Source organism: Tenrec ecaudatus, chromosome X (genome assembly GCF_050624435.1).
Source record: "Tenrec ecaudatus isolate mTenEca1 chromosome X, mTenEca1.hap1, whole genome shotgun sequence".
Classification (NCBI taxonomy): Eukaryota; Metazoa; Chordata; class Mammalia; order Afrosoricida; family Tenrecidae; genus Tenrec; species Tenrec ecaudatus.
Window position 1 is genome coordinate 118,246,594 of NC_134548.1, and position 25,276 is coordinate 118,271,869.

The 25,276-nt window shown below is 45.4% G+C and overlaps 1 protein-coding gene across 4 annotated transcripts in view; it reads right to left on the minus strand.

Annotated features, from left to right (window-relative positions):
* Positions 1-25,276, minus strand: part of PAK3 (p21 (RAC1) activated kinase 3) — a 333,228-nt gene that overhangs the window by 156,563 nt on the left and 151,389 nt on the right. For 2 of the 4 annotated variants that reach the window (XM_075538538.1, XM_075538541.1), the window contains exon 3: positions 3,153-3,262. The exons of 1 other annotated variant lie outside the window; for it this stretch is intronic. The gene's annotated coding sequence lies outside the window, so the exon portion shown is untranslated. Of the gene's footprint in view, positions 1-3,152; positions 3,263-4,361; positions 4,539-25,276 lie in introns of those variants that run through there. One more of the 4 variants, XM_075538539.1, reaches the window with a different exon arrangement.

The following is a 25,276-nucleotide window of genomic DNA, read 5'->3' on the forward strand; positions in this document are numbered from 1 at the left end:
GATCCAGTTCCCAAAGCTCAACCCTCGCACCTGAAATGGACTCTGGCCCTGCAGGACAGAGCTGTGTCCTTTCTTGCCCCCTGCTGGAGAAGCCTATGTGTCGCTGAGTTGGTAGATGGGTCCACCCCCCCCAGGAGAGAAAGAGAGAGAGAGAGAGAGAGAGAGAGAGAGAGAGAGAGAGAACTGCACAGTCCTTAGCAGGTGGTGAATTTGGGGACAACTGGCCAACTGAAACTTAACCTGCACCTAAGATGCCTGGAGAACCGCGCTTATCTTCCAGAGGTGTGGTGTCTACACCGCGGCCACTCGCAAAGGGTTCCCATTCCCCATTAGTGGCATTACTAGGGTTGGTGTCACCTAATCAGGTTTCATAGTGGTTATGCACTGGACTGTGTTCTGCAAGGGGGGCAACTCAAAACCACCAGCAGCTCCATGGGGGCAGAGACAGGGCTTTCGACTCCCGCAAAGAGTTAGTCATGGCAACTGACAGGGGCAATTCTACCCTGTCCTATCCGGTCACTGAGTAGATGAGTCGGCATCGACTGGATGGCAGTGTGTTTGGTTTGTCTGTGGGTCTGTTTGGTTTGGGGAGTCAGCTCACTCCTGGTGACACAATCTCCATCACCAACGGAGAGCTTGTCAATGTTTATTACCCATTGCACTCACCAAATACTATGTGACAAAGAGTTAGAAGTTACTTCAATGTCATATTTCTTAGATTATAAGAATGCTAACAGACTAATTGTTGGGCAGAATCTTCCTAGATTGTTTTAACATCATTAGTTACAACATAATTAATAGCTGAGTGGAAACCTTTTCTCTCTCTCTCTCATATTTCTCCTTCGTTTCTTTTAATTACTACTTCATTTGCAAAAAAAACCACAGGCTCGAAAATACGATTACCACAATATTGCAGCTGAAACACCAGAAAATTAGGCATGTTCAGTGATCAGGGGAGGGAAAACAATTCCGGCAGCAAGGCAAATAGGGTATGCTTGTATTGCTAGAGGGGAAAACACGATAGGACGCGTCATTGTAATCGGATTATAATGACAGCTCTGCTCCATTCACGATAACCACGAGGTTAGTGGTTCAAACCTGGTAGCTCCTCAGGAGACAGGCGAGGTTACCTGCTATGGTAAAGATTGAGATTTATTCTCAGAAACTTACAGGGGCCCTATTGGGTTACTATGTGTCAGTGTTGATTTGAGGGCACTGAATTGTTATTGACAGATGTGACCTGTGTTTCTGAAGGAAAAAAAAGGTTTTTGTCCTAATACATTGCAGGGATTTTTATAAAAATAAAAAAGAGTGGAGAGCAAATGCTTTGAGAATGATTGGGGCAGGGAATGTATGGATGTGCTCTATACAATTGATGTATTCATATGTATGGATTGTGATAAGAGTTATATGAGTCCCTAATAAAATGTAAAAAAAAAAGAGGAGAAAAAAAAGAAAATGATTAGGGCAAAGAATGTACAGATGTGCTTTATACAATTGATGTATGTATATGTATGGACTGTGATAAGAGTTGTATGAGCCCCTAATAAATTGCTTATAAATAAATAAATAAATAAGAATAAATTTCTGGTGAAACACTGCATTAAAAAAATTATAGGGAGTGCTTGAGGTATTATGCCTTTTGACTTTGTCACCCGGTGCCAGCCTCACCCCCTGTACCCGCTCCCTAGGGACTCCTCTGGTCCCCTCAGGCATGAGGAGGACTGTATTTATTTAGCAAAGGCAGACACAACCACACCCTGATGGGAATGGAGGCCTCAGACCTGACCCTAGCGCATCCCCTGTGAAAGACAACCTACCTGTCTTGGCCAGATTTGACAACGCCTGCTCCCCCCCCCCACTCCCCCACCCCCATACCCAACCCAACTCCTTTGGGGTCCCAACCCCCAGTCCCCTTTTCTTACCCAGAAGGGAAGAGGCAAGGCAGCTGTTCAGGCTTCTCCTCCCTGAGTTTCTTCTCTTTCCCTGAGCCAAAAGCTACTGGTTCCCGAAGGTGGGTTACAGCGGTGGGAATACTATTGACTACCTAAATATCAAGAAATTCTCCTGTTTCTGGGCTGAGCAGCAGCTGCCTCAGCCAAAGAGATTTCCCCCATCTCACCAGGGCAGTCAGGGCCTCTAGGTACCGTCCTTGATGACTTATTCTACCGCCCCTGTCTTCTTTTCCCAGCTTTTTAGCTTTCTATTTGCCCTTGTCTATGCCTGATCATGCCTGCTCCCTGTAACTTTCTGATCTGATTTTCAACCTTAGCCCCACCTCTCCCTTTGACCTCCTCTGACCTCATAATAGTCTGTGATTATGACAATGGTTTTGGGCTGCTCAAACTGATGGTCCACCAGCCCCTGAAGGAGAGAAAGATGAGGCTGTCCACTCCCATAAAGGTTTATAGTCCTCTCAATTGGATCGAATTCTAATAAATTAGAATAGATTCGATGCTATGCCATCTAATTTCACTCCATCTCATTCTGAAATCTGATTTTATTTTATAACCTTGGCCACTCTCTTTGATCTCATAGTAATCCAGTCTCTGACGATGGAAATCCCTGCCCTCACAATAGTCATTGATGGCAAGTTCCCCATTACTACAATCAGACTTCATTTCCCTAACTTAAGGTCAAGCTCACTGCTTTGGGACAAAGACTTAAGGATGTTTGGTTTGCTTGTTTGTTTATTTTTGCTTGATACCAGGGGGAAAAAAGGTAACCTGTGGGACTGCTTTGAGCCTTTCGTGAAGACACCCTCTCTCCACCTTGCTGCCTATACCCCCATCACACCCCCTGTGAACCTTTTCCATCTGTTCAGTCTCTCCTACAAGGTCCATTTGGCCTTCTTGGGGCTTGAAGGTTCTGTCCTTGACATCCCAAGGGTCTTCTGGCTTCAGGATGTACTGGCTGTCTGCTTTTACCCAGCTCCCTTTCCAATCACTTCTAATTTTGCCTATTTTATGGAGGGAGATAAGACTTTTTTTTCTCCAATGGGGAAAAAGGGTTATATGGCCCTTTCTTCACACCTGGGTCTATTCATCAACCCTTACCATATTAAGCCCTTTTTATCCCATAGTGCTCCAGGACCCAATCACAGATCCTTCCCAATAACAATTTTGCAAATGGCCCGGTGAGAACACACTGACCTTTATACCTCGGTCATCTCAGAACAGGGCCACAATGTTGTCACCAACAGGAATGGACCTCCTTCCGTTCCAACACCTCAGACAGCCACACGGTTGGCCTGGACTTGAGTCTGCAAAACCATGGGGGAGCAAGGCTAACATGGCTAAGGGCTTCCCTGGGCCAGCCCTTGGAATAAATCTGCTCTCTGTCAATATAGCACTGCCACCGCCCCCTGCCGGCTCCCCAAGCTAAGCCATTCACCCTTTTCCTCCCTTTGCTTCCATAGACCACAGCCCAGAACCCTTAGGTCCAGAGACCACCACTGGCTTCTGGAAGGTGGGACCAGAGAAACAAGCCAGGGCCTCAGCCTCCCTCCCAGACTCCCTCCTAGTGGGAGCCGCCCCTTCCAGTCCCCTCCCCACCACATTCCGCCCCACCCCACCTCACCACCTAAGACAGGAAAAGGGGAGAGAGCTCAAGAATCCGGAAAGCATTAATCTGCCCCCCCCCAAAGTGCGACAGGACTCTTGATAGAACCAGTGAAAACTGAAGGCGATACCGCAGGGAGGTGAGAGGAACAGAGAAGGGCAGGAGGTAGAGACCTAAAGACCCCAATCCCCAGACAAAGACAAAGGCCAAGTGAGGGGCCCCAGGCTTTCTAGGGATGTTATTCCATCACTACATCTCCACCAGAGAAGAAAAGCCCCACCCCCACCCCCCTGTGCCTTTACCTGCCCTCTACCAAAGAAGAGGGTAGAAGATAAAGGCAAAAAAGGAAGGGGGGTTGCCCATTAAAGAAAAGGGGTCACTTTTTCTGTTGTTCAGGTCTGGTGGTAACATCCCAAGCGGGGCTCCGCCAGCGGCCACACCCCCTTACCCTCAAGGGGGCTGTCGCCCTGGCAGCTGCGGGGGCGAGGGAGGTGGGTGTCTAAGACTTAACAGGCTGACGTCGCCTTCCCAGCGGATTTTGCCTCAAGCGGCCCTGGCCTCCTTCAGTGATTCCAGGGCTTCCCAGTCCCAGGAAGGGGTCCAGCCCATGGGGACCGGCCCGGACACACCCACTTGTCCGCGCCAGCTACCCAGAATCCGGCTAACTGCGTGCTTGGGCTTCGGGCTTCAGGGGAGCCAACGCCGGCTGGGAGATCCACGGAACGGCAGCGCATCTGCCCAGCCACCGACAGGCAGCGGCCAGCTGCCTCCACCCCACCGGAGCTCATCGCGGGGTTTACCTGCCACAGGTCCGGCTAACCAGTCCCGGCTGCCCGGCTGGGAGCTGAAGCCCAGCGGCCGCGGCCGCAGCCTGGGGCTCAGCTGGCTCCTCACCGGACTCCTTCCCTGCCCGGCACTCTCGGTCCAGGCCCGGAAAAGCTAAAACACCGGCGTGAGATCGCAGACAGTCCGCTCCTGACAGCTGCCCGACCGCGATCGAGCCCCTGCTAGGCAACCGCTCCCTAGCCCAGCTCCGCTATGACGTCACCGGGCTCTGCACCGCACGGTGGCCAATCAGATGAGGAGCAGGGAACTAAAAGCGCCCTGAGTGGGCTACTGGGGACCAATCTTTTGTTTCTAGGCAAGAAGCGCCAGGGAGGGGGGGGGCACGTTCTGGAGGGGTGGGAGCCAGGCGAGGAAAAGGGAACAGGGATGGAAACTTCTTTACCGCTAGGGTTGTCTAGACAGAGGTGGGGCCCATAAGAAAAGGAGCACCTGTCAGGAAAGGGGAGGATTTCAAGTATCTTCCCAACTGCCTCCCTCCCTCAGGAAGACCGGGATTTCAGATGCGTTTCCAGTGGCAGGGGAGATTTGTCCAGCTCTAGGGGGGCACTCTTGTCTGGGGAAAATAGTTTTGATTTGGGATATCACCTGTCAGGCAGGTTACACTGGTGAAGTCTCCTAAAAACACAAAATGCTCTAGAGATGTGAATGAGACCATTGAGACTCACACCGGTGCCAATCTCATCAGGGAAGCTATGTTTCTGTTTTTGAAACATGCATTCCAAAGCACAGTGCTGCGTGCAAAGGGTAATCTAAACTGAAAAAAAATTAAGTATATATGCGCACACATACACACACACAGATTTCAAAAAGTTCATGCAAAATGGAATGAAAATATAATGGGATTTCCCAACCAGCTTTTGGAAGATACACACATACAAATACACAAACCTGTGTGTGTGTGTGTGTGTGTGTGTGTGTGTATAATTTTGTCTTCAGCATAAATTTCAACTTTTCTTCAGGTGTTAAAAAAAACAAAAACAACAAACCTCACTACCATTGTAACGGTTCAGACTCATAGGGATCCTCCAGGCCAGGATAGAACTGCCTCTGTGAATTTCAGAGAGTCTAGCTCTTCAGGTGAAGAGAAAGCCCCATCTTTGACATGCAGAGTGGCTGGTGGTTTGGCACTCTTGACCTTGTGAATTGCAGCTCAAGCCTTCCTAAAGCCAAAAATCATCTCCTGGTACGCTAAACTCCATACCATAGAATTCTGCTAGATTATATAAACTACGGTCAAGTCTAGACAGGAGATAGTAAACTGCCATAAACGTGACAAGGAATATCAAGAAACAAAGCCACTGGAATGCTAATGATGTAACGTATGCCTGCAGAAAAATATTGGAAAATAACAAAAATAGTAACGATAGTAAAGTAGTAGGATTGTGAGTGGGTGGGTTTTTCTCTGCACTCTCAAACAGTAAGTATTTCATAAAGACAAATACATCTTCTCATATTAAAATGGTCAAAAGGAGGCTTGACCTTCCCAGGGCCCTTATGTCCTATTGTTTCATTCTCCATCAGGTCAACAAGAAGCCTTATAAGAAAAAGCACGGAACACATCTCCACGTTCACCAGAATTCTCAGGCAGTTGAAGAATAGGATGCCTCTTTTGAAACCATATATTTTCAATTGCAATGATATTGGGCATTGAAAAAGAGCAATTATGGGAGGGGGGAGAGGAGCTGATACCAAGGGCTCAATAGAAAGTAAATGTCTAGAAAAGAACGAAGGAAACATATGTACAAATCTGCCCGATGCAAGCGCTATATGGATTGTGACAATAGTTGTAAGAGTCCCCAATAAAATGATCTTTTAATAAAAGAAAAGAGCAACAATAGCCCTTATAATCCATGAAAAAACAGGAAGAGGAAGGTGATAATTAAATAAACTGCAAAATCCAGACAGCAATTTCTGAAGGATCACTTTTCATTTTATTTTCCTTAATGAAAATGTATCTTTATATGTAATGGGTATTGTGAGCACTGTAGGAAGTGGGGACGAGAAATTTTATCTAGATATGTCTGAGTTCAGATCACATGCTTTTCCAAATAGGATACTGTGTACGCCTGTGGCATAGTCGTTACTTGTTGGGTTGCTAACCTCAAGGAGAGCTACTTGAAACCACCATCCACTCCAAGGCAGAAAGCTGAGGGTTATCACGGGCGCAAACAATTACAGTCTTGGAAACCTACAAGGGTAGTTCCACATGGCCCTATGGGGGTTTCTCTGAGTCAAAATGGACTTCATGGCAGTGAGTTTGGTTTGGGTTTTGTTTTTAACGACTACCCACCCCCCAAAAAACGAAACAACTAAACCCAAAACCAATCTCACTGCCATGGAGTCAGTGCTGACTCGCAGCAAGCCTCCTATGGGTTTACACAAAGAGAAAACTCAGTATTTCTTTCTCGGAGCTGCTGATAGTTTCAAAATGCCAGCCATGTGGATCACAACCCAATGAATAACCACTCCACTACCAGGATGAAGCAACAGCAGTAAAAAAAAAACCCACCTCATTATCATCTACTCAATTTTGACTCAGAGTGACCCTATAGGACAGAGAAGATTTGCCCTTATGGGTTTCCAAGACTGAATCTTTACAGGAATAGAAAGCCTTATCATTTTCCCGAGAAGGGCCTGCTAGTTTCAAATTGCTGACATTGTTAACAGAGCAACGTGTAACCTACAATACCACTGGTTTTATTATAATACAGGCTTGGCATAAAAAAAGACTATATAAGGTGAATGTTTTCATAAAACCAGACTTTTAAAAAATCATGGTTTTAAAATTATGCATCCAAATATTTCCATTCTATTTTCAGTGTACAAATCATGGCATTAATCATATTCATCATGTTGTCCACCCATCATCAAGATCGCTTTTCTAATGTTTTCCATAGCTTTTCTGTGAAATCGAACATTTTTAAGAATTTCAGTATGATGGCTACTTGTCTCATGCAAACATGCCAAACGCTTCCCTTATGAATCCCTGGTTAATAGGTTGAAATCACGATGGTTTTATATATATATATATAATTTTATTGGGGTACATACAGCTCCTCACAGCCCATCCATCCATCCATTGTGTCAAGCACATTTGTACATTTTTTGCGATCATCAATTTCTAAATATTTGCTTTCTACTTGAGCCCATGGTATCAGTTTCTTTTCCTCTTTCGCCCTCCCCGCTCCCCCCTCCCTCATGAACCCTTGATAATTTATAAATTATTTTTTTTCATGTTTTATACCGACTGAAATCTCCCTTCACTCTTGTCTATCCCCCAGGGAGGGGGTTATATGTAGGTCTTTGTAATTGGTTCCCCCTCTCTCCTCCCACCTTCCCTTTACCCTCCTGGTATCGCTACTCTAAATATTGTTCCTGAGGGGTTTATCAATCCTGGATTCTCTGTGTTTGCAGCTCTTATCTGTACCCGTGTACATGTTCTATTCTAGCCAGATTTGTAAGGTAGAATTGGGATCATGCTAGTGGGGGGAAGGAAGCATTGAAGAACTAGAGGAAAGTTGTATGTTTCATCGTTGCTACACTGCACCCTGGCTGGCCTGTCTCCTCCCAGCGACTCTTCTGTAAGAGGATGTCCAATTACCTACAGATTGGCTTTGGGTCTCCACTCCACACTCCCCCCAACCCCACCCCATTCACAATGATATGATTTTTTTGTTCTGGGTCTTTAAAGCCTGAAACCTGATCTCAGGGAAACCTCATGATCACATAGGTGGATGTGCTTCTTCCATGTGGGCTTAGTTGCTTCTCAACTAGATAGCCTCTTCTTTATCTTCAAGCCTTTAAGACCCAGATGCTATGTCTTTTGATAGCCGGGCACCATCAGCTTTCTTCACATTTGCTTATGCACCCATTTTGTTTTCAGCAATCATGTCGGGAAGGTGAGTATCAATATATGCCAGGTTATTAGAACAAAGTGTTCTTGCATTGAGGGAGTACTTGAGTAGAGGCCCAATGTCTGTCTGCTACCTTGATATTGAACATATATATATATCAATTTCCCTATCGCTATATATAAATATATTTATATATGTACATACCTGTATTAAACCTCTATAAATGCCCTTTGCCTTATAGTTCTTTCCTCATTTCCCACTATCATGCTTATCCTTCATTCAGGTTTCAGTAATTCCTCCGGGTTACATTGCCCTTGACCAAGCCCTACTAGACATCCTATGCCCTCCTCACCATAAATTTTTGATCACTTGTTGTTATCCTTTTCCTTGGGTTTGTTAACACCCACTTCCTCTCCCCTGTCTACCCCTCTCCTGGGTCCCCCTGGAAACATCAGGCCAATTGTTTCATCCCCTGGATTGTTTATCCCACCTATCTTATCTAGGTAGACATGCAGAGATAATAATAAGCACAAAAACAAGACAGCAAAATAAAACAACAACAAAAACTAATGGGAAAAAAAGAAAAAAAACCTATAAATAGTTCCAGGACTGTTTGTTGACCTTTAGGAGTGTTTTCCAGTGGAGCCTGCTGGGGTGTCACACACTGGCCCCTCAGTCTATTTTGGGTATTTCCTGGGGACTTTCTTGCTTTGCTCCCCTTCCTGCTCTGTTGCACGCCCTTAGCTTTTCACTCCGGTGTGGTGGAGTCAGATTGGGCACAATGCCTGCACTGTGCCACTAGTGCTGAGTGTTGTCCCTCACAGTTCTATGGTTCAGTGAGGAACGTCTTATCCCATGTTGGGACCAGACCTATGGTCCTCCCTGTCCATTGGCTGCTCTGAGCAGGAATATTGTTCTCGGGGATTGGGGGACCAGGATGTGTTCCACTCTCTCTCCTCTCTTCATTTGCTTTTTTGTGCTCTGATCAGATGTGCCCCTCTCTCTGAGCTGCTGCTTTAGTGCTGTCCTCTGAAATGCACTCTTCTGAGAGGGAAGGTGGGGTGGTCCATGTAGTTGGGATTGGTGCTTGGCCCACAGCACCAATTGGTTCCCTGCTTTGTGCCAGTATGTTGTCTTCATGTCTTCTATTCCCTCTCTTTCTCTCCCATTCTACTTCTAATGATTTTACAGATAATCTTTTCAAATAAACTTTAAGGTGGAAGAAACTACCCACATCATATTGGTTTCTGTTTGTCTTTCTTTTTTGACATCAGGGTAAAAATCATTTTTAAAAACTCCTACTGATTTAAATGAATGTCATTTACTTAATCTAAAATCTCTGTTTTGTAATATTCATTTATTTGAGTTGTTTTAAGATCAAGAACACCCCCCTTTTAAACTAATACAAAGACATAACTGAACTTCCTGAATAATGATTTTGGGGGGGGTCTTCTAGACTTGATCTAAATTATAATTTAAAGGTATTTGACTTCATTCTAATCCTCACATCTGCTTTCTCTATAGACTTCGAGCTATTTATTCTGTCACCTCACATGATTATTTAAACACACATGTGTCACAGTGACCCTAAAGGACAGAGTAGAACTATCCCTGTGGGTTTCTAAGACTGAAACTCTTTATGGGGGTAGAAAACCTTGTCTTTCTCTCACAGAGTGGCTTGTCTTTTTGAACTGCTAACCTTTGGTTACCAGCCCAACTCGACAGAATTCTGGTGGCATTGTCGGGTAAGCATTGGAGTATAAGTATTAAAGTCAGCAGGCCCAGCCCACCAGCCACTCCTTGGAAAGAAGGTAAGGCTATCTATTTACAGAAAGATGTCCAGCCTAGAAAACCCAATATAGAGTCTCTTTGAGTTGGCATCTACTGGGTGGCAGTAAGTTTGTTTGAGATGTGTACATGTATAGCTGCTCTCCCTGGTGATTCTTATAACTATTCATGGGCTCCAAAAGTCCTACTTGGTGCTTGACAAATTAAAGCACAGTGGTGTCAAAGGAAGAGAACTGCACTTAGACGTCAGACCCAGCACACAAGCTTTCCGTCTTCCTGTAAATGGGTATCATTCTTGACACCAGAAAGCTGCCCTTACTACCGCAATGGGGTTTGTTCACCGAGAGTACAGGAAAATTTCATGGGGACCTTCAGGGCAGGGATTCTAGGTGGAAATGTCTTACACTTTTCATCCATGGAATTTGATCATTGTCCCTGGCTTCCCATCTCATGGCTTTAAGAAATTAATAATAACAATACCATAATAGCCACTTGGCATACGTGTTCTATTTCTCAGATTACAAACCACTTTTGTATCTTCGAGTTGGAACCTCACCACCACGCAGTTTACATGGGAAATGATTATGATGTGCATTTCCCAAATGAGAATCCCAGGGGGTTGAAGTAACCTGCCCCGTGTCCAGCACAGATGATCCTAGACACCTGACTTCTCACTGTCAATCCCGTGCTCTTTCTACCATACTATATGGCCCCTTAGAGAAGCCCTGGTGGCATCATGGTTTACTCAATGGACTACAAACTTGGAAATCACCAGCCACACCATGGGAGAAAGGTGAGGCTTTCTACAGCCAACAAGATGCACTGTCTCAGAAAACCTATAGGAGCAGTTCGACTCTATCTTATTGCATTGCTAGGAATCTACTCGATGGCAATTAGTGTGATTTTGGTTTGTTAGTCAAAGAGCCCTGGGGGCAATGTTGGGTAAGCATTGGCCTGATAACCTCAAGGTTGGCAGTTCAAGCCCACCAGTGGCTCCCTGTGAAGAAAAATGAGACTGATCACAGTAAAATTTATAGCCTATGAAACCCTACATAGGGTCCCTATGCACTGGAATCAACTCAATGGCAGTGGGTGACATGGCCACGTGAGTTGTAGTTCTCCAGTCTAAGCAGTGAAGTGAAGGTCTCTGGGATATAGCTGGGAGCAAGAGAAGCAAAATAAAACAGCTATCTTCAAGCTGTTCCAATCAAATTTGACACTCTGTCGCTGATAAGTGGAGTGTTAAATGGCATAATATTTTTGGAGGCCAACTTGGTAGAATTTAGGAAAGTTTTAGCTATGTATTTCACTTATGGATCACAGCCCAATGTGCAACCACTATCCCACCAGGGCTCATTTTGCATTTCACTTAACGAAGCAATTCCAACTCGAAGAACTTGCCTACGGATATGTTCATTTAAAAAGAAAAAAAAGAGCCCTGGTAACAAACTGCAGGTGCTCTCTTAGCTGCCAACCCAAAGGTTGACGGGGGGGCCCATGGAGTGACTTAGAGGGTTTTAAAAAAAAGATTTGGTGATCTACTCCTATCAAGATTACAGCCTTGGAAACCTTATGCGGGCTGTTCTGCTCTGTCCCAGATGGTGGCTCTGAGTCCCAATCCACCAGATACCACGCAACAACAACATATTCATAGAAACATGTTATGATGTATTCAAGTATGTTCACTGCTGAGTCTTATGTAAGAAGGGGGCGTGCGAGGGGTGTCACAGTACGCACACAGCTAGGATGAATTATGTGCCCTTATGTGTTTTGATGTGTTGCAGAGTGGTTAGGCATTAGTCTTCAGTTCTCAACCACCGGCCGCTCCACGGGAGAAAGAGGAGGCTTTCTACTCCCATAAAGAGTTGCCATCTCAGAAACCCACAGAGGCAGTTCTACCCTGTCCTATAGGGTCACTGTGAGTCAGAATCAATTCAATGGTAGTGAGTTTGATTTGAGGTCTGTAGTGAACATTTTAAAAACATGACACACTATTGGATGAAAAATTTGCAGAGCCATATGCATGCTATGATTTTCTTTTCCTTAGGAAAAAATTGAGTGTCTGTGTAGGATTGCTTTTGAAATGTACACACTCAGATACTAACACAGTAAACACGGGGAATAAAAAGAAGAGATGCGAAACTCGTGTGGATAGGTGTGTGGTGGCAGCAGAGAAGTACCTTTTGCCTTTCCCTGTGTCTGTATTGTTTATAGAGGAGCCCTAGAGGTGAAGTGTTGGCTGCGAACAGAAATAAACCCACTTAGCGGCTCCACAGAAGAACCTGGCGATTACTAAAACCAACCCACTGCCATCGAATCAGTTCCAACTCACAGTGACCTTTACAGAGTTTTTGAAGTCGTGACTCTTTCTGGGAGCAGATAGGCCCGTCTTACCCTGGTGGAGCTGCTAGAGGGTTTGACCTTGACAGTGCGACCAAGGCTCCTTCCCACAAAGATGACCCCCAACCTCTCCATACTCACTACCATGGAGCAATGATGATGCACGGCGAACTTACAGCACAGGGGAGAACTGGCCTGAAGAGTTACTGCTACTGTACCTCTTCACGAAAACAGAAGGCCTCATCTTACTCTGACAGCATGCTGGGAGTGTCCACCTGCTGATTTTGTAATTAGCAGCCTGATGCCACCAGGACACTTGAAAATCAGAGACTGGAAACCCTATAGGACAGTTGTAGTCCATCGCAATGACTCCTGTGGCGCCTAGCCACGTGAAGCGGTCTGGGCACAGAGTGGGGGCCATTGGCCGCTCATCACAATGTCAGCAATTCAAATCCGCCACCCCAGGAGATTAATACGAAGCTGTCTGCCCCGAGAAAGATCTACGGTCTGACAAACCCTGAGGAGAAGTTCTACTCTGTCATCGAAGGTCACTAAAGGTCAGACACCACAGGGCTGAGGCCATCAAGACAGCCAGCACTTCTAAGTTTCCCCCACAGCAATTTGTAGCTGATCATCCTGACCAGCTCAAGGTCACCAAGAAATGGTCCTCAGCCTTAGTCTCTGCCCTTCAGTGTTACAGACGACAAGGCTGCCCTCTCTTCACCTGGTCACAGGAATGAGCAGACTCCAGAAAAATGGGAACCGACGAACCAGCTTCATTTTTCTGACAAAGAACATGAGCATATCAAAAGCATGGAAGTTGTGGTTTTCTACTTTTTCCTTCCAAAGGGACACTGGAGATGACCTTGCTGAAATGATATGAAGTATATTTTGAATGAAAATCTAATAACTCCAGAAACTTGAAGAAGGGAACAGAAGAACTGACTGAATGGCAGGGGGCAGTTGGTTGTTTTTGGTTTGTTTTGTGATAGCAACAGCATTATTACGTATATATTTTTACAGTAAACAGCTGTTTTGCTTGGGAGTCCTACCATACAACATGAGAGACAGTATGCCTTTCTTTGAGTCTAGGTAAGTAAGAGCCTGAAGGGGTTGAGAAGGTTACTCAATGTTTCAGGTGTGGCAATAAAGGCCAAGTCAAGTCAAGCCATACCTAGACAGACACTAAAGGCAGAAATGTACACCCCACAGGGCAAAAGGAGCCAAGGTCCCTTGGGGCCTTCCACACCCCTCTAGTTCCATAGCTAGAGTCTTCATCTTGGTAGGCCTTGCAAATCATTGGCTTTCAGTTCTCACGACTCTTGCAACAATGGCTGCTCTTTAAGTGTATGTGGGGGGGGGGGAGCTCCCCTCTTGCTAAAAGAACAAAAGAGCCTAGCTCAGCAGGTGGTGTACAGAGCACAAGTTGTGAACACAGTGCCCATAACTCAGAGTCTTTTTGCTACAACCTGTTGTCCTCAGATCATTTGGTCCTACTGGACCTGCCTGCCTCCCACAACCATTACTGGAGACTCAAGCATTCTTGCACATGGTAGTGCTGGTGGGTTTTACATTGGGTTACTATCAGGAAGGTCAGCAGTTCGAAACCACAAGCAGTTCCCTGGGAGAAAGCGCCTTTCTGCTCCCATAAACAGAGTCTCAGAACCATTCAGAGGCAGTTCTCTCCTGTACTACAGAGTCACCATGAGTCAGAGTCAATTGGATGGTAGTGGGGATTTTTTGGGTCTTTTTGAGTCAGAATTGACTGATAGTGAGTTTGGTTTTGGTTTGCTGGGTACAAAGCAAAGAACTTGAGGCCTCTCAAGAGGCCTCCTCCCTGGTCTTACAAGACAGAGGCTAGAGAGAGAAAAAAGACAGCCTGGTTGTCTAATGGCTTGGACTGTGAACCACAACGTTGGCAGTTCAAACCACCTAGCTGTTCTTTCAGGAGAAAGAAGCATTCTGCCGCAATAAAGATTAATGGCCTCAGAAACCCACCAGGCAGTTCAACCCTGTCCTATAAGGTCACTGTGAGTCAGACGTGACTCAATGGCATAGAAGCAAAGAGGTAATTAACATCCTCTTGAGTCTTTATCTTCAGAGTTTGGTCTGGCAATCACGAGACTCAGATTCCACAGCAGCCTCTGGCTGTGTTAGTCCAGGTAGACTATCTGTGGTAGTTACATAATCTTGTATCAATTTGGGGATTACGAGTGTAGGGCTGGAGTCTGACCTGTCAATACGGAGCTTCTGTGTGGTCATGGCCTTCTCCTGAGAATTCTGGGAATTCCTGGATTTTCCCCTTTGGAGATGGGAGAAACTCTCTCTCTCTGCTGACTTCCTGCGAAACATCCCTGAGGAGGAGTAACATGGACCTACCCTTATGCATCCCTGGAAGCTAGAGAAGTCATGTGGAGACCCCTGCCAGCACCAAGATGCTTACAATGCTACTGGACCCAAAGACTTTCTACTCACTGACCTGTGATTATCCTGCACTTGGCATCATTCCATGTGTTTCCTGAGTCTGAAGAGGATGTTATAGATTGGTTAATAGATGGGCTAATATCAACTTATGGACTTGATCTGGACTGGGCTGGGATGTTTTCTCAATATTCAAGTGTTCTGCTATATAAAAGACTTTATTATACACATATGCGTGTTTATGAATTTGCTTCTCCAATCTACCCAGACTAACACACTGGATAAGAGGCCTTGAGTAAAACTCACCTTTCCCACAATAGCCCTTGCTTACCCAGCTGTGTGAATTCAAATGGCTAATGAACCCAAAGTGCACTTAACAAATGTCAGAGCTATCGCACTCAAACCAAAGTCACTTCATGTCAATTCCAGCTCATAGTGAATGTATCTATGGGACAGGCTAGAACACCCCTCTGGATTTTCTGAGAGTGTAACTCTTTATGGCCTATGGAGTAGCTGGTGGTTTTGAGGCCAGGACCTTGTACCTAACAACCCAGCATGCCACACTTCTTTAATAAACCTACAGGCTACTTACACACCCTTTCTAAAGGGTGGGTGCTCAGAGGACAGGGCATGTCTCCTCACCTTCCTTCACTATTATTAGCCCTGCTTAGAGACCTGCTGCCCTGCAGCACCTCAGTGCTTTCCAAAGCCCACAGCCTCTGCCGGCCTCCCTTTCACCAGGGAGTTAGCAAAGGGAAAGCAGAAGACAATTAAATGAAGGTGGTGCTGGATGAATTAATATGAGAATTAGGAAGTTCCTCTCCTTTGACTTGGTTTTAATTAGCCTGACTTCCACCATGGTCCTACATATCAAACCACATTATATAATTGAGCTGATGCTCCATTTGGTTTTTTTTCCCTTCCCAAATGGATGGCATTATTCCTTCCTTCCTCACGCACTCCCTATCACTGCTTGAATCTAAGTCAGACTACAGCCTGAATTGAATTCAAAAGTTGGTTTCATTACTCTCCTCATTTTACTAGTGGGGAGGAAAGGGGGTGGAGAGGGAAGCAAGAGCAGGTGAAAGACACAATCCAGGGGGAAAATAGCCAAGGAGGGGAACAAAAACCAAATCTTAATATATTTTTTGGACCAGCTGGACTATGATGTCATGCTTTTCCAGCTCACCTGTGATTGGCTGCTCAGTTCAGCATCTGCTGAGAGCTAAAGGCTGATTATTTGCTGGAGATACAGACCTTTCAGGGAAGCTTTGAATCATTGCTGGTTGTCGTGACAACAGGGGCAGTGTCTGCTCCTGATAACCACATAATGAGGTTGTCAGGAACAGAAGTGCCCCTATCCCCACACCCAACCATCGGAAGTGGTGAGCAAGGCAACATTTTTCTCAGGAGAAGAGAAGGGAAAAAAATACATCAACCATCATGCAAATGATGGAGATTCTCTCAGATAATGTTTGTCTGGTAAATTCTGAAGGAAATCTGCCTGAGGATCTCCTTACCTGCCACCTCCAAGTATTGTTTGAGCCCACATAGTCTCAATCATTCACCAGCCTGAGGGTCAGAGGGTGGAAGGGTTAGCCAGCTCTGCAAACCTCCAGCAAAGGAAACAGAAGTAGGTAGGGGTGAGATGACAGATGAGTTACGTGAAGCATGCTACCTCTCTACAAAGGGTGTTGTCATGGGCACAGCCCACGGACAATGGTGACCATGTGTAAAGATGGTAGGGCATGGCCAAACCTAGTCATCAGAGCCAAGCACCAAGAAGCCTTTTCTGCCTACTAGTTTTGTTTTCCTGGAGTATGCATCCTGAATCCATGAGGCTCCGGGCATTGTGGAACAATTGCATCTTTGTGATATATATAGGCACTATTAGGTAAGCAAATGTCCCGCTAACCGCAAAGTCGGTGGTTCAACCCTACCAATCGCTTCAAAGATTTACAAACTTGGGAGACCTTATATAGGGTCGTTTTGAGTTGGAATAGACTCAATGGCAGTGGGATGACAAATTTCAGGAGCCCAAAACCCTGGGGGAATAGTGGTCACACATTGGGCACTAACTACAAGACCAGCAGTTTGAAACAACTTGCCACTCCACAAGCGAAAGGCAAGGGGAACTTCTTTTCTGTCCTACCGGGTCGCTATGACTTGGAATTGAATGACTAGCAGTGAGTTCTGTTTTGATTTTGGTTTGGGGTTTTGATAGCAGAGTGGATTAGTTGGAATTCTAACAACAAGATGCAAACCCATGAGTCACTTCATGGGTGAAAGATGAGGTTGTCTGCTCCTCTGAAGATTTACAGTCTCAAAAATCCTAAAGGGCAATTCCAGTCTGTCACTATGAATCACAATCAACTCAATGGCAGTGAATTTGGCTTCTGTCAACGTTAGCGAGCAACAACTAAATGCAAGCCACACAGCTAAGTGGTACAGCGACTAAACAAGCTAACTGTGGGCCATCTCTTCAAGGAGCTTGGATTCTAATTTGGGAAGGGGGCATAAAGTGACAAGAAACATCTAGACAGTCAGACTCCAGTTCTAACCCATCTTTCCATTCCTCTGCCACAGCTCCTCCCATACACTAACTACATGCTGAAGCTTCACCTGACTCTTCTGTGTCTCTGATACGTCTTGCCTTTCATACCCTTTCCTCTTGCTCTTCCCTTTGCCTAGCACAACTTTCTTCTTCCTCTCCCTGCCAAGTGAGACCTTAACTCTTCTTTCTTTCTAGACTATTCAAATGGTTTTTTTCTATCTTGCTGAAAACCAAATGGATACCATATTTTTTTAATCATTTTATTGGGGGGCTCAGAAAATTCTTATCACGATCCATACATGCATTTATTGTGTCAAGCACACATGTACATTTGTTGCCGTCATCATTCTCAAAATATTTGCCTTCCACTTGAGCCCTTGGTATCAGCTCCTCATTTTTCCCCCTCCCTCCCCATTTGCTCCTCCCTCTGGATACCATTTTTCTATCCATGCAGTCTTTTGTACCTGGTAGACATGGAAGTTGACAAATCCACAGGCATCAGTATTGTACCCAAAATTCCATTATAGGGGGCATAAAAGAGAACCTTAGTACAACCAAGTATGGACTATTCATGGAAGCACATGGGTCAAAACACAGTAGTTTCTTACAAGTCTATCGGGATAACTAACAGAATACTTTTCTCCCATTAAACGTTGTTCATAATGTTGGAAATCTGCAACCAACCATGGAAGACTCACAAATTATACAAACAGTGCCTAGAGTTCCCATGCTTCCTTCACCGGCTTCGTCTCAATGATAACAGCATACCCAACCCTGGCACGTTGGTAAAAACCCTGATATTTCATTAGCAGCTCTAAGAGACCATATTCTGATTCCATCAGTTTTTACATGCACTCTCCTATTCAATATTTTACCGACTCGGCCAAAAAGCAGCAAAGCTATTGATCCTTGATCCGAGTGTACAACCTTTACCTTAGACCTGTCCCCCCCTAACCTATTGAAAGACTCTACTCCTGTCCAGGACGGAAAGTGAACATCGGCGTGGCCTGAAACCATCAGACCTCCCATTAATCTGCTTGGGAGGACTGACACAGATAAAGGCAGCAACAAAGGTAACAGAAGAGACCATTTGTCCCAAGGGCACGCAGCAGTTGTAACATGACATAACATCTACTCCCTTCCTTCTTTGAGTTACTACTGCTTTCTCACCGATGGTTCCCCAGACCTACTGGACTATTTTCATTTATTATTGCCAGTACACAAGGGATATTCAACTGCTAAGTCTCCTTTGCTTCACGATAACACCTAATCCCTAGTCAAGCCCCATTTCTCCCAATCCTGCACAGATACTGCAATCAATGGTGAGTTCACCACCCAGAATGCTCCTTAGAAGCAAGGATGGCGAGACTTTGTTTCCGATGCTTTGAACATGTTGTCAGGTGAAGCCAGTCCCTGGTGCAGGCCATCATGCTTGGGAAGACCCCTCAACAAGATGGACTGACACAGTGGCTGCAACGTTGGCTCAAATAGAGGAAGCATTGTGAGCGTGGAGCAAGACAGGGCAGTGCTACACTCGTTTGTTCAGTCGCTTTGGGTTGGAACTAACTCAAAGACACCAGGCAACCAAAGTCTTTCTAAATCCTTTAGCAGGAGCCCAAACTACACAAATGTGGCTACCTTCTTCCCTTGTGTCCAGGGAGCAAGCTGTTTGATTTTGTATTGTCCCGGGATAATCTTTAGTTGATTAAACTTCAACATAGATGAATAATGAGACGAGGAAGGTGCAGTGACCTGCAAGGCCCCTAGAATGATCTCGAGTTAGCTAGGTGCCTTTGAGACATACTATATGACTGCAACCGTGATTCAGATAGCACATTCTCACAGGCATGAAGTGGGATGGGCAGATATTAGATTCATTGGGACAGTACTGGTTCTAAATGACAAAAGATGAGCACGTCAGATTATCACAGATCTGACTCTAGGTAAGTTGCTGGTATTCAAATTGCCATTTTAGAAATGGATAATGGTTGGACTGCTAACCACAAGGGTGGAGGTTCAAACCCATCAGCTGCTCCCTAAGAGAAAGATGAGACTGCCTGCTCCTATTTGTAAATCCTATATAAGGAGCACTGGTAATGTAGTGGGTTACTGAAATTGGACTGCAGAAGCCGTTCAAAAGAACCAGCTGAGAAACTCACAGTGGTAGTTCTACTCTGTCCTATAGGGTCGCTGTGACTCGGAATTGGCTCAATAGAAATGAGTTTGGGTTTTATATAAGGTCACTATGAGTTGGGATTGCCTCAAAGGTAGTACTTAATGGGATTCAAATCCCAACCTCACTACTGAATACTTTAGAGACATCGGGCAATTTATTAAACCTCTCTGAACCTCAGTTTCCTTATCTATAAAACAATGATAGAACAGCAGCACATCTTTCTTTGGATAATTGGAAGGATTTAATATCATTAAATGCACACAAAGAAGGAAAGCATTGTAGTCACCACCCACCACCAACACCAACACCTAATCCAGTGATTCTCAACCTTCCTAATGCCACGACCCTTTAATGCAGTTCCTCATGTTGTGGTGACCCCCCCCCCAACCATAAAATTATTTTAACTGCTACTTCATAACTGTCATTTTGCCACTGTTATGAATCCAGCGACCCCTGTGTAAGGGTAGGTTGACCCCCCCAAAGGGGTTGCGACCCACAGGTTGAGAACTGCTGACCTAGTCCGTTCTCACTCACACTGACCCTAGGATTTCCAAGGTTGTAAATCTTTATGAGAGCAAAAGTCTCATTGTTTCCATAGGAGTAAGCTGGTGGGTTTAAACTGCTAACCCTGCAATTAGCAGGCCAACTCCCGAGCCACTGTGCTACCAGGGCTCCTTAGCATTAGTGCAGTGGTTCTCCACGTGACTGCACATGGGACTAATTTAGTGCCCTTTATAAAATATTGGTGGTACCTGGCTCCTACTTCCATACATTCTAGTTTAATTACATATGGCATGGATTTGGGCACAGGGATTTTTCTTTTTCAGTCTCCCCCAGGTGATTCAAATGTGCAGCCAACTTTGAGAATCACTGCATTAGGGAGTTCATTACTTATGGGGATTACCCTACCTCCATAAATTTGTAGGTAACATCACACTGTCTCCCTCACAGTGCTTCAGTCTCACAGGACCAGGAAAGGATAATTGGGACATTTTCTCAAGTGGCAAGCATTACGCGCCCTCCCCCATTCCACTCCCGCTATATTCCCTGCAGTCCCCTCCTCATGTGTCAGATGGTTTGCTCAATTTCAAATGAACCGAGCCTTTTTCTTCCATATACATACAAAAGAATGATTGTGACTATCGGGGTGGGGGGGAAGGATCTCTCAGCATCTGTTTTCATCTCTCTCCTTTTAACTGTCCCCAAACAAAACCCATTCACACTTCAAATTGCCTGGTCTCCAATGTGGCTTTGAAAACAAAGTTCCTATGTGCACACAGGTCTGGCTGGCCAACTGCAGATGTGGCTGCCAGATGCAGACCTCAATATGCGGTTGTTCTGTCTAATAAAAGTGCCTGTAGGGCCACAGACCCACCCGGTCCTTTGTAACTGAGTACATTCCACATTCTCTGGTTTGCAGTCCCTCCCTGGCTCACTGGTGGGGGAGTGGCCCAGCCACTCTACTTGTGCCCTCCCCCCTCGTTTTTTCATCATGCAAGGGGACAGCTTCACTATGCATTAAGTAAAAAATATGAATCAGCTGATCAATTGTAGGTCAACTACAGATGTTTGATATATGCTGAGGCAAATTTTTTAAAGTGGTTCACTACCACCACCCCTAAAAAATACAGGTTATTGTTATTGTCGTCCTTTGGTGCTGTCCAGTGGGTTCCAACGTCTCGCAAGCCTCTGCACAAGGGAATGAAAGGCGGCCGTTCTGCGCCAGGCTCACCATGCTCCTGAAAACGCAGGAGACACCATTCTTATTCATTCTCACTGCTCATATGGAAACTGCTTGGATGAAGTTTAGGGCCCCAAAGGAAAGGGGGCAGGATGCTAAGCAAATTAACACTATCAACAGAAAAGTGACAGCTTGCCAGGGGAGGATGCTAATACAAGGTTTTTAAGCGCCACTCTAAGAGCACTTTGCATTCAAATGACCAATATGCTAATTACAGTTCTTCTCTGTTTGTTCCAGGCCTTAAGAGTCTCTGACGCTTGGTGCAGGGACCCCAGCCAGCAGTTTGACTGCAGGTTTATGGAAATAATACTATGGCATTTCTTTAAACGTATTTTCAAATTCTACCTACTTACAAATCAAGATTGGCCTTTCCCCCATTCAGGGAATTAGCGCGGTTTAACTGTGCACGCTACAATGCCATCCCCTAAGAAGCCCTGCTAACAAAGGCTGGGAGCACAGCCTGTTGGGGCAGATTTCCATGGTAATTTGCCGGTCCTCTTTTGAAAGACGCAGGGTGTCTTTGTTAACAGGATTTGTCAATGGTAGAAGGGTGTACTTTCTCACTAAGCTTGGGATCCTCCTTGACCCTTTTGAATTTTCACTGCTCCTGGAGGCCCTAAAGCACACACACTCAAGCCCAGCTTTTCGAGATTCAAAGCCAACCCCAACCCAAACCCAGGGCCACAAATCAACTCTGATACACAAGTACCCTGTAAGGGCACAATAAAACTGTGCCCTAAAGCTTCCAAGGCGGAAAATGTTGGACATGTGGTCAGGAGGGACCCGTCCCTGGAGAAGGGCATCAAGCTTGGTGAAGGTGAGGGGCAGCACAAGAGGAAAGCCCTCAACAAGATGGATTGATGCCATGGCCACAACCCTGGACTTAAGGAGGACAATGATGATGAGGATGGCACAGGACCACACAGTGCTTCCTGCTGTTAGACACTGGGTCACTACGAGGCAGAACTGATGCACCGGCACCTAACACCAACCATTTTATGGAAGCCGATTGACACACTTTTCTCCCCCTGCGTGCCTATTGGGTTCGCACTGGTGGCCTTTCAGTTAGCAGTTGAGGGCTTATCCACTGGAAGCATCACTCTCCTAATTTTGTTTTCAGAAACAGAGCTCACCATTTCAAAAGCCCCAAATCAAACTCAGCGCCATCTAGTTGATTCCAACTCACAGCGATCCTATAGGGCAAGGTAGAATCACCCCTATAAGTTTCCAAGACTGTAACTCATTATAGGCAGGCATAGAAAGCCTTGTCTTTTTTTCTCCAGAGGAGCAGCTGGTGGTTTTGAACTGCTGACTTTGCAGTTCCAAGTTCAATGCAGTAACCCATCATGCCACCAGGACTCTCCCTATAACCCAGCTGATTCTAATACACAGCGATCCTAAATGAAAGAGGGTCCACAGAGAATCTTTCGGGTTTCAGAGACTGGACGTTTTTATGGGCGCAAACTGCCTCATCTTGGTTTTGTGGTTAGCAGTCCAAAGCTTAAGCCCCAGTATCACCAGACAACCTTCTAGTGTTTCCAAGGCTATATAAATGTTTTTGAGCCTGACTGCCACATATTTCTCTCGCAGACAGGTGCCGGGTTCGAACTGCTTCCTTTTATATTGGCAGTGGAGCACTTAACCACTGCACCCCTACCCTCTCCTGCAGGTTCCTTCTTAGGCTGGAGAACCTCAAAGGCAGTGGGGATTTTGCTATGGGGAACAGGGCAGGCATGGGTCGGTTATTTATCACAGCTTCTCTTATATGTTGGACTGCAACCCACAAGGTCAGCAACTGGAAACCAGCAGCTGCTCCACAGGAGAAGATGAGGCTTGCTACTCCTACCGAGAGTTACAGTCTTGGAAACCCATAGGGGCAGTTCTACCATGTCCTATTGGGTCGCTGGGAGTCGGAACTGACTCGGCAGCAGTGAGTTTACATTTTTGTTAGGTTTTGTTTTCGCGAACCCATTTAGGATGTGTGTGGAGGGAGGGTGGCTCTGAAGGTATCCTGTTCTTTGTACACCATGCACACAAATACACACAGAACACACACACACACACACACACACACACACACACCCCACCACCACCACCACCACCAGCATCAAACAGACAAACTTAAACCTCATTATTGTCAAATTGATACTGAGTCATGGCAGCCCCATCTGCTACAAAGTCGAAGTAGGTTCCACAGGAGCCCTGGTGGAACAATCGGCTAGGCATTGTACAGCAATACATACAAACCCACCAGCCTCTCTATGTTAAAAAGAAGAGGCTGGGTGCTTTCCTCAATGGATGGATGTATGGATTGTGATAAGAGTTGCATGAGCCCCCAATAAAATGATTTATTAAAAAAATGAAGAGGCTGTGTGCTCCCATCAACATTCAGCGTCTCAGAAAGCCTAAGCAGCAATTATACTCTGTCCTACAGTGTCACCTCGAGGACAGTGGGCTGGGTTGGGTTTTTAATCTTTACGGAAGCAGATCTGCAGGCCTTCTTCCCCAGTGCCACTAAGTGGGTTGTGGACACCAACCTTTGCAAGTGTTTCACAATTTATTTATTATTACATTCCACTTTAAGAAAAATGTCCTCTGTGATAAGAGTTGTAGGAGTCCCTAATAAAAGGTAAAAAACAAAAAAAGAAAGAAAAATGTCCTCACTGATACCCAGGGGCTCAAGTAGAAAGAAATATTTTTTAAATGATGATAGCAGCATCTGTACAAGTGCACTTGATGTAATTGATTTATGGATTGTTTATAATATCTGTAACAGCCCCCAATAAAATGATTAACCACTCCCCCACCAAAAAAATTGTCCTCCCCAGACACACAGACAGTGAAATCAGGAATCATCTCTCTTTCCAGTTGAAGACCATGACACATGAACATAACAGACCTGTGTTAAACAGCTTGAGGAACTACACTTAATGTATTTGCCCTCTTCCTATTCTCCATTCTTCCTTCCAGGGACTTCACAGAAAAACTAGATTCTCAGCGAGCGAATGTTTCCCATTCCTTTCCCTGCTGGGTCTGACTTCTTCACTGTAGAATCTGAGTGATCGATCTTGTATATTGATTGCTTCAGGTATCTGTGCCTGGAAGACGGATTCTTCTAGTAGAGGCAATATTCACATCAAAGGAATGAATTGCACAAGTGGGAATGATGCAGGAAACAAGGGTCCAGGTTCGAGAAACTCTAAGTTTATTTCTGCAAGCGCTACAGAGAAGGACACAGTGGGGTTTGCTACCTCCAATGTGCTTCAAAGATACAGTGAAAATCAAGCAAGGTCTATACCGTAAACAACGTGACAAAAAAACAACAACAACAAACAACCCAGGTATTTCAAAGATCTCAAGACCTCAACCAAAGCATAACCTACGACGCCACCCAGGCTCCTCTTGCTTTTACCCCTATCATGGGAAAAAGAGTTGACTTAGGCAAAAAGACAAATATTGTATGTTTCCACAGGCAAGAAAAAAAAATACAAAACAGGCCAGAGTAAGAGTCCTGTTGCAAATCATTTCCCATGCGAAAACACACATAGGAAAGAACGAAGGAAAATCAAACCAAATAAACCCTCCAACATCCTTCCGCATTGGTGCAAGGATAGAGCCAATACTTCCGAACCAGAACAGCAAATCAAGGGCAGATGGGAGACTGTTAGGCTGACAGAGTCAAGGACTCTGCTGCCAAACCAGGTCGTTTTGAAACAGCTCTGGGTGTGAGCCATCCACAACCTGAACATCAAGTTTCTCAGCTACTCGGCTCAACTGGAAAACAAATGGGTGCCAGCCAGCCACATCACAACAGGGGAGGCAAGCCCCAAGGAAGGGCTTTAGAGGAGATGAAGGCATCTGACCATGTTGAGAGGTGAGGGTAGAATGTTAAATCACTAAAGTGGGAAGACACGGAAGATATCAAGAAGCCCCACCTTACAACGGGAGCTAAACATGTTCAGCTTGGGCGGAGTTTTCTTATCTTGTCTTTTAAC